The sequence below is a fragment of the Martes martes genome (assembly GCF_963455335.1).
Source record: "Martes martes genome assembly, chromosome: 1".
In the NCBI taxonomy this organism is placed as follows: Eukaryota; Metazoa; Chordata; class Mammalia; order Carnivora; family Mustelidae; genus Martes; species Martes martes.
Window position 1 is genome coordinate 146047997 of NC_137888.1, and position 14247 is coordinate 146062243.

Below are 14247 nucleotides of genomic sequence, written 5' to 3' on the forward strand. Positions count from 1 at the left end.
CTGTCTTTGCCTTCCTTCATCCAGCAAGGATGATGGCCCAGCAGCAGCTCAGTCCACATTATTAACCACCTGGATCCATACACTTTTGCCCAGGGCCCCCATCAGGCAAAGCTCCCTGAGTCATTCCTGAGCTGCCCCACCAGCATCCTCACTGCTTCTTTGTATCTAACTAGCTTCCTTGGATGACCTGATGGAAGACCTTTCCAGTGACAGTGCAGAGGGAAAGGCCCCATCTTTCCCCAAGGTAAGCTTTCTTTTCTGTATCTGAGGTACACATGTAACCTTATTGCATTTTAAAGTGAGTTAAGATATGAAAATATGAGCATGCCCATGCCAGGTGATATATACAACTGACTTAGTGGGATGGATGTTAAGTAAAATCTGTTACCTACTGATTCCTGATTCCAAAGACTTTGAAACAATTGGAGTTTCAGTTGCAACACACAGGGTAGTGATCCTTTTACCAGTAACAATTTCTCCCCCCTAGAAATAATTCCCTAATTGCCAGTGGGACTTGGGAGGAATACTTGCTTTAGGAAAATTTGATGCCTTTGTCCATGAGTAGGCTTCCTCTCTTCATGCCTTTTGGTTCTCTGGCCTCTACCACAGATTCCCACCTGGTTTTCTATTGTCACCAACTTAAGAAGAAAGCTCTGCAAGCAGGACCTTGGATGACCTGATCTTCAGAGGGTTTTCTTTCTGTAATAGCAAACTGGTCAGGGGGATAGTGAAGGCAGTATGTATTCTGGAGTCACTCACTTACTGAGGAGAAATCTAGGAGATGAGAAAGGTGGGGCTGTCCTGGCAGTTTCATGTTGAGAGCCACCTGATTCCAGCTTCATGGTGGGATGAGAATAGGGCATGTGGTGACACAAAGGGATTTTCTAGGTGAAGACCTATGGTCACGTTGTACAGTCCCCAGAAGCAAGTGGGGTGGGTTTGCATGCAAGGAAGTAGGCGTGTCAGTATGGGAATCCACGTGCAGTGATTCTGGTTTTGATTGTGCATTTCTGTATGTTTCTGTGTGTGTGATACATCGTGTGTTTCCCTAGATTTATGTTTCCCTACAAATCACAATTAATGGTGTCGACTCTCCAAATAAAAATTTCCATCACCATACATCGTGAATGCATAAGTATGCATAAATTATTCAAACTGTACAATTCAAATCTTCTTCATGATATGCCCCATACACATCCATTAACCAGGAAAACATATCTCATCAGCAGCCAGGAAGAGGATAACTGTCCACAAGATAAATGAAATCATGCTTCCCAATTCCTGTTACGGAGTCAGTGACAATTCCATTTAATAATGACTCTCACCTCATGGTAGGTCTTGCAACACTGTAAAAGGTCAGAGTCCCTCAGTCTTGCTACTTCACCCACTCAAAACACTCTTCATCTAAGCGAGTCTTCCCAAGCTCCTCTGAAGCAGTGAGTGCTGGGGCATGGCTCCTTCCTTCAGCGGGTGGTTCTTGGTGCCACCACGTGCCCACACCCAGACCTGGTGGGAATCTAGAAAGGAGGAGTCCCAGGAATTTGGGTGGGAAATTCACTCCCTCTTTCTCCACCAAGGTCTAATATTTACCTTCAGAATAAGGAATGAAAGAATAAAACTCATTCTCGCTTGGAGAATGAGTCTTCCACCATTGATCGTTGTGGAGGTTCTCTTGTGTTGGGCAAAAACAGTGTCATATGAAACGAGAGACGAGGTCTTCTTCAGGGTCTGAGCATCAGTGTGGCCACTTGACTTCCTAGTTAGGAGGATGAAGGGGCACATTTTGCATGCAGGGAAAGGGAACCTCAGGAGTGGGACAGGAGTGTCACTACTCATGTCCCATCCATTGGCCATGGGAGATGGATGGATTATTCTGAAAGCCTCTACAAATAAGCAAGTCAAGGTGGTTATTTTAAGTCAATAGCAATGGACACTGAGCCACGTTATGGTTTAAGTTTTTTATTTTTTAATTTTTTTTTATTTTGGAGCATCCACCCTATGAGAAATACATGTCTTAATAAGATTTGATTTCCATGTAGGTGTTTTCCCCCCAAAGAAACAAACAAAAGCATGAGACTGCTTGATTTTCAAATGTTTGTCATTTGCCCCAGAAACAGTCTACTTGATACAAGGGTGCCCTAGAAATCCTAAATCTATAGATCATAGTTTCCACTGCTGGTGAGTGATTCCAAAGATTCAAGATCAGGAGAGGCAGTAGTGCACCTTGTGCACACTTTGGATGATATTTGGCTCCTTCCTGACTGGAGATGAGAAAGGACACAGCCTCCGGTTTACAACAGCAAGCACTGTGCAGACATCTTTAACACCTACAGAGAGTGCCTTTCTGTCATCTTCTTAACCCACAGTGTGACCCTTTTGCCTACCTCCCAACCACTACTCTCTTCTCTTCTTTTCTTTTTTTTCTTCTTTCTTTCCTTTTAACATTTGTGTTTTCTTTTACTCATTGCTTTACTAGTGGGAAAAAACCTCACCTAACATTACATCTGTGCTCTTGACCAATTTGGTAAGTAGACAGCCCAGTATTGTTAACTCAATGCACGTGGCTGAGCAGCAGGTCTCTGCTTCCATCTGGCATAACTATATCCCATACACATAGAAGAGCAACTCGTCAATGCTTGGCACCCTTCTGCTTTCTACTTCCGTGACATTGACTATTTTAGACTGCTCATGGAAATGCAATCATACAGTCTTTGTTTTTCTGTCATTCGCTTATTTGACTTAGTTCCATGCATTCCAGGTCTTTCATGTTCCCACAAATGACAGCATTCTCTTCTTTATGAAGGTTAAATAATATTCCACTGTATGGATATGCCACCTTTCTTCAACACTCAGTGTCAATGAACAATGGGCCTTTTCCCATATCCTGGGTACTGTGGAAGTGCTACAATGAGAATGAAATTGCAGGTGTATCTTCGAGATACTCCTTTAATTTCCTTTGGACGAATACCCAGATGTGTGATTGCTGGATCCACGGGGAGTTCTCTTTGCAATGTAAGGAAACTCAGCACAGTTTTCCATGATGGCTGTACCATTTTCCTTTCCCACTAATGGCATACACACATATGACATTTTCACATTCTTACCAACACCTGTTTTGTTGTTGTGGTTGTTTTTGTTGCTTTATGCTTGTTTCATATTTTGATAAAAACCATCTCGACAGATGTGGGGTTTGTTTGGATTACACTTCCCTGATGGCTAGTTAGGTTGAGCTCTTTTTGTAGGCCCGTTGGCCATCGGTTTATTTCCTTTGGGGCCAAGAGATCAAGTTTTCTCCCCATTCTCAAATTCGGTCCATTCCTTCTGTTTCCTTTTTGCACATTAACACCTTTTCTGATACAAGGTTTGCAAATATTTTCTTTCCTTCTGTAGGTTGCCTTTTACTTCTTTCAGTTGTTGAAGAGACTATTCTTTCCTCATTGTGTAGTCTTGGCACCCTTGCCAAAGATCATGTGGCCATGTATGTGTGAGTTTATTTTGAGCCTCTCTGTTCTGGTCCATTGGTCTATGAGTCTATTTTGATGCCTGCCCCACTTTGGCTAGTTTAGTGTAGCTTTCTAAAGTGAAAGTCAGCAAGTATGGAGCCTCCATCTGTGTTGTTTATTTTCAGTGTTGCTGTGGCTCTTTGGGGTCCTTTGTGGTTCCATATGTATTTTAAGATTGTGCTGTTGTTTCTATGAATGACATTGGGATTTTGATAGGTGTGGCATTGGATTTGTATGTGATATTTTTCTAGGACCTAGCTGTTGACCTTACTGTTTTCATTTCCCAAGGCCTCAGGTAATGCCAGACACTTGTGCAAGAACCCAGGAAAAACCTATACTTGAATGGTCAGATCGGGCCAGCAAATACTGTGCAAGGAATAGGCAGGGGAGGAGAGGTAATGTCTTCTTCCTCTTTGGATTCCAGAGCTGTGCTATCCAGAACAATAGCCCCTAGACAGATGTGACTCTCTAAAGTTAATTTTACAAAATCATTTATTAACTCAATGAACTACAGTAAAATAAAAATAAAAAAATAAAATAAGCTCCCTTTACTGGGACACACTAGGGAAATTTCATGTTTTCTAGGACAGGTGGAATTTCATATTGCTAAATTTGGAGGTGAACGTTATAATGGGCCTGTAGAACTGAGAATGCAAATGATGATTCCTTTGACATCTCAGTCTCATTTGAAGGTTTGCCACTGTGATCACTGTCTTGCTGAAGTGTTCCGACCCCATAAGGCCAGCAAAGGTTTGAGAATCCCACTAGAAGGATCAGGGAGATGCTGCATGTCCCACCATAATCTGAACCAGAGTAGGAGGAATGGCCGGGCCTCTCTGTCTAATAACATGTTTGCTCCTGCTTGTGTTTCTAGAGGTTGGCTTGTGGAGAACATCGAGGACCCCAGCAATGAGGTGGAAGACTCTCCAGGTAGGAAACGACACTGAGTAAAAACCAGTGGGAGAGGGTTCCGGGTAACAGTCAGGTTGCCCCTGATGACCTGGAGACCGAGGAAGGTGAATATGAAATCAGAAAGGAAAGGGAAATATGTGTAGAAGATGGATTTATTTATTTCATAATTTCATGACATAATAGTAAGAGGAATTGCATCCAGAGATCTTGAGTGTGCTGGGTTCGTACACATCTTTTCTTGCTCTGTTCTCTAAAAAGTAATCTCTCCCAGCACTTGCCTCCCTTTGCCACTACCAAATGTCACATCTTGGTTTTGTTGGTGACCAGCTCTTAGGAATTATGCATGAAGGATTGAGGATCCTCTTGCTAGGGACCTATGGCAGATGTATTCTCTGGTGACACAAGACCTCTCTCAGGGACACCTGTACATGGAGACTAAATTCTTCTAGTGTGTGTCATGTGCTGGGTGAGAAGTCAACTCTCTCCATCTTAACCTATAGGACTTGTCACATCACCTTCCTGCTTCTGTCCTTCATTTTCTCTTCCTTAAAGACCACTCCCCGGGCTGGATAGGTGAAGGAATATTTCCTCTGGGATTTTGAAACACACACCATTGCTGGGTTCATTCCTGGAGGGCCTGGTGGTGCTCTTGTGGGGACAGAGGCTGGAGGCCTGAGAGTAGGCAAGGTGTTCTGAGGATCCCTTGGGTTGCATGGTGAGAAACAGTTCCCCTTCTTGGAGTACCTTTGGGAGAGGTGGCAGGGACACTTTGGGCACAAAGACCAGGCAGGTGCCAACCAGTTTCCCTGTTCATTAGTATAGGATGAAAGATACCAGCGGAGGGCAGCAAACTTTGGTGCTGGCTTTTTTTTTTTTTTTTTTTTGCATTTTTTAAAATTTCTTTTCAGCGTAACAGTATTCATTGTTTTTTCACCACACCCAGTGCTCCATGCAATCTGTACCCTCCCTAATACCCACCACCTGGTTCCCCCAACCTCCCACCCCCCACCCCTTCAAAACCCTCAGGTTGTTTTTTAGAGTCCATAGTCTCTCATGGTTCACCTCCCCTTCCAATTTCCCTCAACTCCCTTCTCCTCTCCATCTACCCTTGTCCTCCGTATTATTTTGTTATGCTCCACAAATAAGTGAAACCATATAATTGACTCTCTCTGCTTGACTTATTTCACTCAGCATAATCTCTTCCAGTCCTGTCCATGTTGATACAAAAGTTGGCTTTTTGATGCCCTTTACAATAAGCTATCAACCATCCTGTGGTCGTGTGACCATTTTCTGGCACCAACTAGCCCCTGGCCACAGTGTGGCTAGACCCTCCCCAGAGAATCTGTGCAGATCTATGCCACACCAGGCCCTAAAATTTGGTAGTTTTGAAAGTTAGCTACACCTGTCATAAAACACAACAGTGTGCCACTGTCAGGCAGACAGCTTGAACACAAATGGTAAAGGCAGGGATGGAATGGAAGGTGGAGACACAGGAGGGGCGAGTGATTCCCTTCTATGAGGGTTATCTAAAGAGTGGTGGGTGTGAACTCACCTCTCTGGGTACAAGAGAGTGGGGTGCTGCCACTTTCTCCCCCACCCATCAGCACTGATCAACTGCAGTGAACAACACAGCGCCACCAAGTAAGGCCAGAGCTGCTTACACCAAGCCCTGACCCCTGTGACCTGCAAGTGCATCTCCAGCAAGGCAAGCTCACCTAAGAATCTGTGTGGCTGACCCCTTTCCCAGAAGACCAGCACAGATTCCTCCCATGCAGCAGGTTTACTGATCATAGAACACTTCAAAGCTTTAGGTCTCGGTGAAATAAGATCTAGAGTCCTTTCTGTTGAACTCTAGCTTCATTTAACAAGCAGACCAAGGCACACTTAATTAAATTTTGCCACACAGTGGACAAGGTCTGGACACTCTGCATTAGAGGCAAGGAGAAACTCTGCAGAGGACTGAGCTGAGGGAAGGAAGAGCAAAACACAATAGCAGAGTGCACACTCTGAAACATGTCCTGAAGCTTCAGGCCCAAGACAGTATAGGATACAACCTGTTTATTATTTATTTATTTATTTATCTGGACCTCTTTCAATATAACAATTACTCAGGAAATGGAAGGAGGGAGAATGTGTTTCCCAGACAAGCAAAAACTAAAAGACATTGTGAGCACTAACCCATCCCAATAAGAAATATTAAAAAGTGCTTTTGAGTGTGGAAAAAAAGACCAAAAGCAACAAAGACTAGAAAGGACCAAGGAACATCACCAGAAACACCAACTTTACAGGGAACCAATGGCCCTAAATTCATCCCTTTCAATCATCAGTCTGAACCCAACTTTTGCATCAACGTGGATGGGACTAGAGGACATTATGCTGAGTGAAATAAGTCAAGCAGAGAAAGTCAATTATCATATGGTTTCAGTTACTTGTGGAACATAAGGAATAGCATAGAGGACATTAGGAGCGGGAAGGGGAAAATTAAGGGGTGGGAATTAGAGGAGGAGACGAACCATGAGACACTATGGACTCCACAAAGCAAGCTGAGGGTTTTAGAGGGGAGGGGAGTGGGGGGATGGGTTGGCCCATGATGGGTATTAAGGAGGGCACATAGTGCATGGAGCACTGGGTGTTACACATAAACAATGAATCTTGGAACACTACATCAAAAACTAATGATGTACTGTATGGTGGCTAACATAACGTAATAAAAAATGATAAAAATAGTAAAAAATTAAAAAAATAATCATTCAGAAAGTAAATGTACTAAATGCTCCAGTCAGATAACATAGCACATCAGAATGGAAAAAAAAAACACACACACAAGAACAACTGTAGGCTGCCTACAAGAGACTCATTTTAGAACTACAGATATCGGCAGACTGAAAAGTGAGAAGATGCAGAAACATTTCTTATGCAATTGATGTCCAGAGAAAGCCAGAGTAGCTATACACCAAGGGTAGTCATCCTTATATCAGACAAAGTAGATTTTAAAACCAAGCCTGTAAGAAGAGATCAGTATGGGCATTACATCATATCAAGGAGACCTAAGAATTCCAAATATTTATGCCCCAATTTTTATCCTCTCAAAGATCTAGTTTCAGTTTTATTGATTTTCTTTACTGAGTCCCCATTTTCAATTTTATCAATTTCTGCAGAAAATATTCCTTCCTTCTTTCTTTCTTTTCTTTTCTTTTTTTCTTTCTTTTGGTTTACATTGTTCTTTTATCTAGCTGATTGCTTCAGATCTTTATTTTGTTAATGTATTATTTAGTGCTCTAAATTTTCCTCAAAGTACTGTTTTCATTGTGGTCCATACATTTTATAAAGGTGTATATTCATTTTCACTAGTTGGAAAATATTTGAACATTCTTTTGAGTGTTGTCTGTTTGATCCACGTGTTGTGTAGCCTCAACAGGTTTTGGAATGTTCTAGTTATTTTTCTGTTTCAGCCTTCTATGGTCACATTCTTTTGGGTCTGAGAACATAATGTGCATGAGGTCTTTTGTTTTAAATGTGATGAAGTGTGGGCTTCTCCCCACAGAATGTGGTTATTCTGTTGAATGGTCCCTTGAGTTTGGGAAGACTGTGTATTCTGCTGTTGCTAGATACATTATTTCATGAATCTCTTTCAGATTGAGTTGACTGAAGATACTGTTCAGTTCATCCTCAAAGACTTTATGCATGATGCATGTATCAATTCCTGAAAGAGGAGGGCTTACGCTGGAAAAGTGAGTGAATTTGGGTATTGGAATGTCAGCCCACCAAGGGAGTGGATTTTTCCATTTTTCTTTCCCATCGTCAATGGTTTTTGTGTCACATAATTTCATGCTGGATTATGAGGTGCATATAGATGAAGGATGGTTTATGTCTTATAGGATAATGGACCCCCTACTCTTTAGATGACACCTCTCTTTATTCCTGCTCATTTTCCTGGATCTGAAGTCAGCTTTGTCTGAAATGAATGTAGCTACTCTGGGTTACGTTTCATTTGGGTTAGCACAGTGGCTTAACTTTTTCTGCTTCTTTACTTTTAACTGATCTGTGTTCTGACAAAGTCAGCTTCTTCTAATGAGTTCCTTGTAGCAGTTTCTTCTGTTTTTAAAATCCATTCTGATGCTCTGTCTTTTAATTACTGCATTGAGAAAGTTTGTATTTATTTTTACCTTAATTTCTTTTCATTTTTTCTTATTTTTTTTTCCTTTTCAAAATTTTACTTAAATTTTAGCTAGGTAGCATACAGTGCAATACTGGTTTCAGGAGTAGAATTCAGTGATTCATCACTTGGATACAACAATCACCCTGAACTCATCATTTAAGTGCCCTTCCTCCTTAATACCTGTCACCCATGAAGCCCAACCCCACCCACCTCCCTCCATCAACCCTCAGTTTTAGCTCAATTTTTAAGATTTTAATAATCTTAAAATAGAGAGGGGGAGAGAAAGAGAGAGAGAGAGAAACCCATGCACGGGTGGGGGAAGGGGCAGACGGAGAAGGAAAAGCAGTCTCACTGCTGAGCAGGGAGCCAAATGTGGGGCTTTATCCTGGGTCCCTGAGATCAAGACCTGACCCGAAGGCCAACACTTAACCAACTGAGTCCCCCAGGCACCACTTGTTCTCTATCGTTAAGAGTATCTTATGGTTTGCTTCCCTCTCCCTTTTGTCTCTTTCCCCCTCCCATATGGTGTATACAGTAGCTATGTCCAGCCTGCTCCAGGTGTGAGAGGTGTTTGAGCAGCTGCAGTTCCAGGAGGCAGGGATAAGTCTCCCGGTGTATCCGTCCGCTGGGACGCGAGATACCCTGAGCTGCATCGTTAAGTCCCAAACACACTTTTATATGCAGGGCTCAGTTCTTCCAGCTGCCAAAGTGTGCTACTCTCTATACCCTGTTAGCTGAGCCACAGGAAAATTGAAACAGGTCTGTTTCCCATGCCACCCCTCACCCAAATTGGTGCTTTTGAACCCTTGATTGACAGAGCACAAGAACATCAGAATCATATAGAGGAACAGAAACAAGGATTTATGACAAGTTCTGGAAGAGATACGGGGGCTTTGGGAAGGAAACAGGGAGAGCGGAGGATTCAAGTTTGGCAGGAGTCCCTCCACATCCTGGCTTTAAGGGAAATATGAGATGAGTACTTCCATCAACTGCCCTGTGAACACTGAGGCCACATGGATTGAACAATAGCCTTAGAACATCCATCTTTGGGCAACATTGTAGGACAGAGGCGGTGGTTGGAATGCTTTATCTGTAGGCACTCAGCTGGCTCCAGGATCACAGAGGCCAAGTCTATCCATGCATTTCTCTATTCCTAAAGGAGGCTCACACATGGTCCAACTGGGAGGAAGATGGACATTGGGTGATTCTCCAGGAAGCTATTTCCTGAGGCCAAGCACTTGCCTCTTGGGCCCCAAGGAAGGCAATCCAGACCTGGAGGAAAACATCAGGGTCCATGATCCAGCAGTTTAGGGTCTAACAAGCCCTGAGTTGGGGATGGATGCAGCATCCTCACAGCAAGCATGCTCCTGCTGTGTTCACCAGAGATAGGTCTGCTAAGAAGAGAGGCCTGGGAAAGGAGCCCCCTGTATGCAGTGGGGCAGGCAGCAATGCTAGGCTTTCATCTGAAGTCAGGGAGCTCTGAGAGGGTGGGCCCCTGGGAAAGTGATATTAGGGGCAGTAGTGGCTCAAAACACAGTCGTGTCTATGAGGTTGACCTCAGGGTCAGAGGCTGGCTGGGGAGACAGACCTCCAGGTGTGCTGAAAATAGGCTGGATGTGGCAGCAGCAGTAATGGGCAGGCTGCCCTGAGGACGGGCACTACTAGGACTGCAGTGGAAGGGGAGCTCTACCAGTTGAAAACCAGAGAGTCTGATGGGGACTCCCATTTCAGAAGTGCTGGGAGCAAGAGGGAAGGCACAACTGGCATGTGCTTCAGCTGTCACTGAGGCCTTGGGTTGCACAGGGCCTCCTCCCTCTCTCCATGAGAGTGGAATCTGGGAGAAATTTCACCGTAAGTGGGGACAGGGACTGCAGCTGTTTCTGGAGCTGGCCAGTCAGGAGATGGGCTCATGCAGACTTCCTGCCTGATGAGATGGAGGGGGCAGGGGCAGTGGTTTGGGGACCCAGCAGGTGAGCCCTGCCTGAAACTTGGGAATCAGCAGGGGTCAGTCAGCCAGCGGATCAGAGCTGGGGACCGTGATTATGAAGAGGTGACTGGAAGGGGCTCTGACACAAGCTGTGTGCTCTCTGAGATAAAGGATGCACAGAGCTGCCCCTCAGTTGGAATCCAAGGTGGCCACTGGGCCCCGGCAGTTGTGCGTCTTCCTGCATCTCTCCTCCTGTGTATTCCTGCTGGGGGCTAGAGGACAGCTGGAGGAGAAGTGGACCTTGCTGCAGGCAGGGGGAAAGAACTGGAAGGCTGTCCAGTGCTGTTGTTGAAGACGGCCTCAGTGTCCCCCAGAAGTGCACTGGGCGTGACCTGGAGTGCTGCTTCCTCCTCAGAGGCCAGGTCTCCAGCAGTGATTCTCAACCCACCTCAGGGGCGGTGGCAGTCTCAGAGGGTCCTTTTGTCTTGTCTTCCAGGGTCCCCGGTCTTATCTCCAGCTTAGAAGTGTATACAACTTGTTTCTGAGACCTACAATGGTCAAGTGCCCCCTGAATAGTTATTCTGTGGGTGTTACTGTACGATGGTTCCAGGAGCACCAAAGCTGGAGCTGGACACCAAGGGCCTGTCTGGCTCATGAGGATCCCTGAAGAAATTACTCATGGTATATGGCCAGGGCATCGTCCTCTGCAGCTGTGACAAACATGAGGCGGAGCCATATGAGACATGTTTGGGACACTCCCTACAAGAGAGGTAGGATTTCTGGTGGGACATACATCTGAGTTCTGGGGGCTGGAGGTATCTCTGTAGGACCCAAGCCTTTTGGGAAGGATGAGAAGCTTGCGTGGATCCCCAGAAACTGAATGAAGGTGGTGTCTAGCATGCCATCAGGGCATGATAGCCCTGCCTCTTTGTGGCTGTGGGTCCTTCTGTTGCTTGGCAGCCCCTTTCCCAGTCTCTGAGAGCCCTCAACATGACTTCTCTGTGGACTGGCCCTGGGCGTATCTGGGTGCTGGGTGGCACAGTGGCTCCTGGGTGCTCCTGTACTCCAGAGGGAATGAGATTGCACAGTGTACATACTGAACCACTGGACATATTCACACTGGGAGCAGATAGGAAATCTCTCTGAAGGCTTTGACTGCCAGTTCAGGCAGAATCTAGAGAAGCTGAAGAGTCACATTGGAAAATGGTGCCATGGAGTTAGCCCCTGTCTCCCACAAGGGGGAGGCTCAGAGGGTTGCCTGCCATGAAAAGGTAAGGCACATGTGCTTCATCCCTTCCCAACTTATCAGTCCATCTAGAGTGAAATCAACCACAGTGATGGCCTAGCTGCTATTACCTGCCACCATGAAGTAGACAAGAGTATGGTCATAATCCAGGCAGCTCACTAGATGATGCCCTGAGCACATGCCCCATGGAACTAGTACCTAATCCGTGCATGCACCAGAGAAGGAAGGGCTATGTCTTCCCGCAGCTCCTTGACTTGGAGGCAGGGACCTGGGTGCCTGTAGGGCCACCATGGACAGGAGTAGAGGAGGTGTGTGCATTGATTAATTTCTGAAAATCACGCTAGGTATCAGGGGACCTACGCACATGGACAGCTGCCAGTCAGATAGGGATCCTACAATATCCCCTCCTCACTACCATGTGTCCATGTGTCCATGCCATGTGTCCAGAGGGATGCAAAGCAGGGGGAGCTGAGGTGTCCTGCTGGCATGAGCACTGGAGGGCCTATGTCTTTCACTCATTTGCCAGATGCCTGAATCGGGGGTGGTCACACCCAACCCCAAATGTCTCATCACACCTGAATATTAACAGAGGAAAGTCTCTGTTGATTTTAGCAGGTTGGGAGGGCAGGGTTGTGTCCTGCAGAGTGAGATGAAGAACATCTCCAAGGGTGCTCTTCAGAAATAAATCTATGCACACACCTCCTCCACTCCCATCCCTGGTGGCCCTACAGGCACCAGATCCTCACCACCTAATCGAGCAACTGCTGGAGGACATAGCCCTTCCTGCTCAGGGACATGCATGGATTAGGTCCTGGTTCCATGGGGCATGTGCTCAGGGCATAATCTCATGGGCTGCATGGATTATGATCATACTCTTGTCTACTTCATTGTGGCAGGCATTAGCAGCTGGGCCAGCATTGTGGTTGATTCCACTGTAGACCCAACCGAGTAAGTCGGGGGAGGGATGAGCTGCCTGTGCCTTACCACTCAATGGCAGGCATCTCACATTTAGAATTGCTCTTCATGTTCCTCCTGCAAAACAACACCCTCTGCTCTTCTTCTAGGGCCCTGTACTAGAGAAGTTTTTGATATATGAAAGGAAGGGAAGAATCAGGCATCACCAGAAACAACCAGGATAGGAAAACACCCATGTGGGACATGACCAGGTCAGGGACAGCCATCTCTGGGGCCTATCCAGCTCAGCCCTTCTGACTCCCAGCCTGGCTCACTGCTGGGCCATTCAGGACTGTTCACTATGAATCAGTGGTGCAGGCCCAGGTTCAGGGGCCAGGGCAGCGCTAAGGAAGGGGGTAATGGGCTGCAGAAACATCTCCTAGACCCTGAAGAGAGAAGGCCCCAAGTACCTGGATGGGACCAGGTTCCTCAAGGTGAGCCTCATAAAGAGAGACAATGGGTGAGAGCTCTAAAGAGGGGCTATGCATTGCAAAGAGAGAAAGCAAAAAGAGATGAGAGGAAGGAATGTGTTATGGGCATCATGTTGCTGTGTTCATCTAAGTCCTCTGAATCTGCAAAGTAGTCTCTGGGTGGATATGGATGGCACTGATGATGTGTGGGTGGCTGTGGGAAAGGAAGTCGGAGTTAGTGGAGGTAGCAACACAGACTCCGCTGCTCCAGGAAGGAAGTACCCTGAATTCTGGGTGATTGGCCCTCAGCTCTGAGTCCTCTCCAGGCTCCAGCCCTTGGTGTCTGCAGGGAGGGAGTGGGTGTCTGTTCTCTGACCTGCCTTTCCAGCCTCACCTTCTCTCCAAGACCAGGAATGGATGGATGCCTGTGTCCTCCTGTCCCTCCTGCAGGAGATCACTGCCCCCACGAGAATCTGTGCCGTTATTACCTTCCTCTCTCCTGGCTCCTCTCCTGAAGTGTTCCCCTCCCTCTTCCTCTATAAGATATGCTTCATTTCCTTTCTACTGCCAAACTCCACCAATCACATTGTTATGAAGAAGGGAAGCACTGGAGGACAGACAGTCCACGTGCTGGTGCCCACTCACTAAAGCCACTGATTCTTCTGGTTGGGGAGTTGCTGTCCTGGGTCTGGCATTGCTGAGGACCATGAGGGAGAAAGTGTCAACTACCTCCATGTAGCCCATGTCTGTTCTGAGCCTGACATGAGCATACTCAGGAGACATTTTCACCTGAAACAACCCCAGAAACTCCTAGAAACATTACAAAGGGTGAGTGAAAGTTAGAGGACGGTAACTTGTCCAATTTCCCTTAGTCTCTCAGTGAGGCCCTGGGAAATGGACAGCTGCGTGGCCACATAAACATAAAGCATCTGCCAGGGGTTTGCCATGACCACTGGAAGGAAAGCATGAGGAAAGGTCGCAGGGTGGTCATGACAAGAATGTGATGGGGGCAAGGCCAACACCATCTGGCAAGAGGACTTCTACTGAGAGGAGCAGTGACCCTTTGGCCCACTGCCCAGAGGTTCTGCCCTGGGACAGGACAATGACAAGAAAATCACAAGTGACAGGTCAGTGGG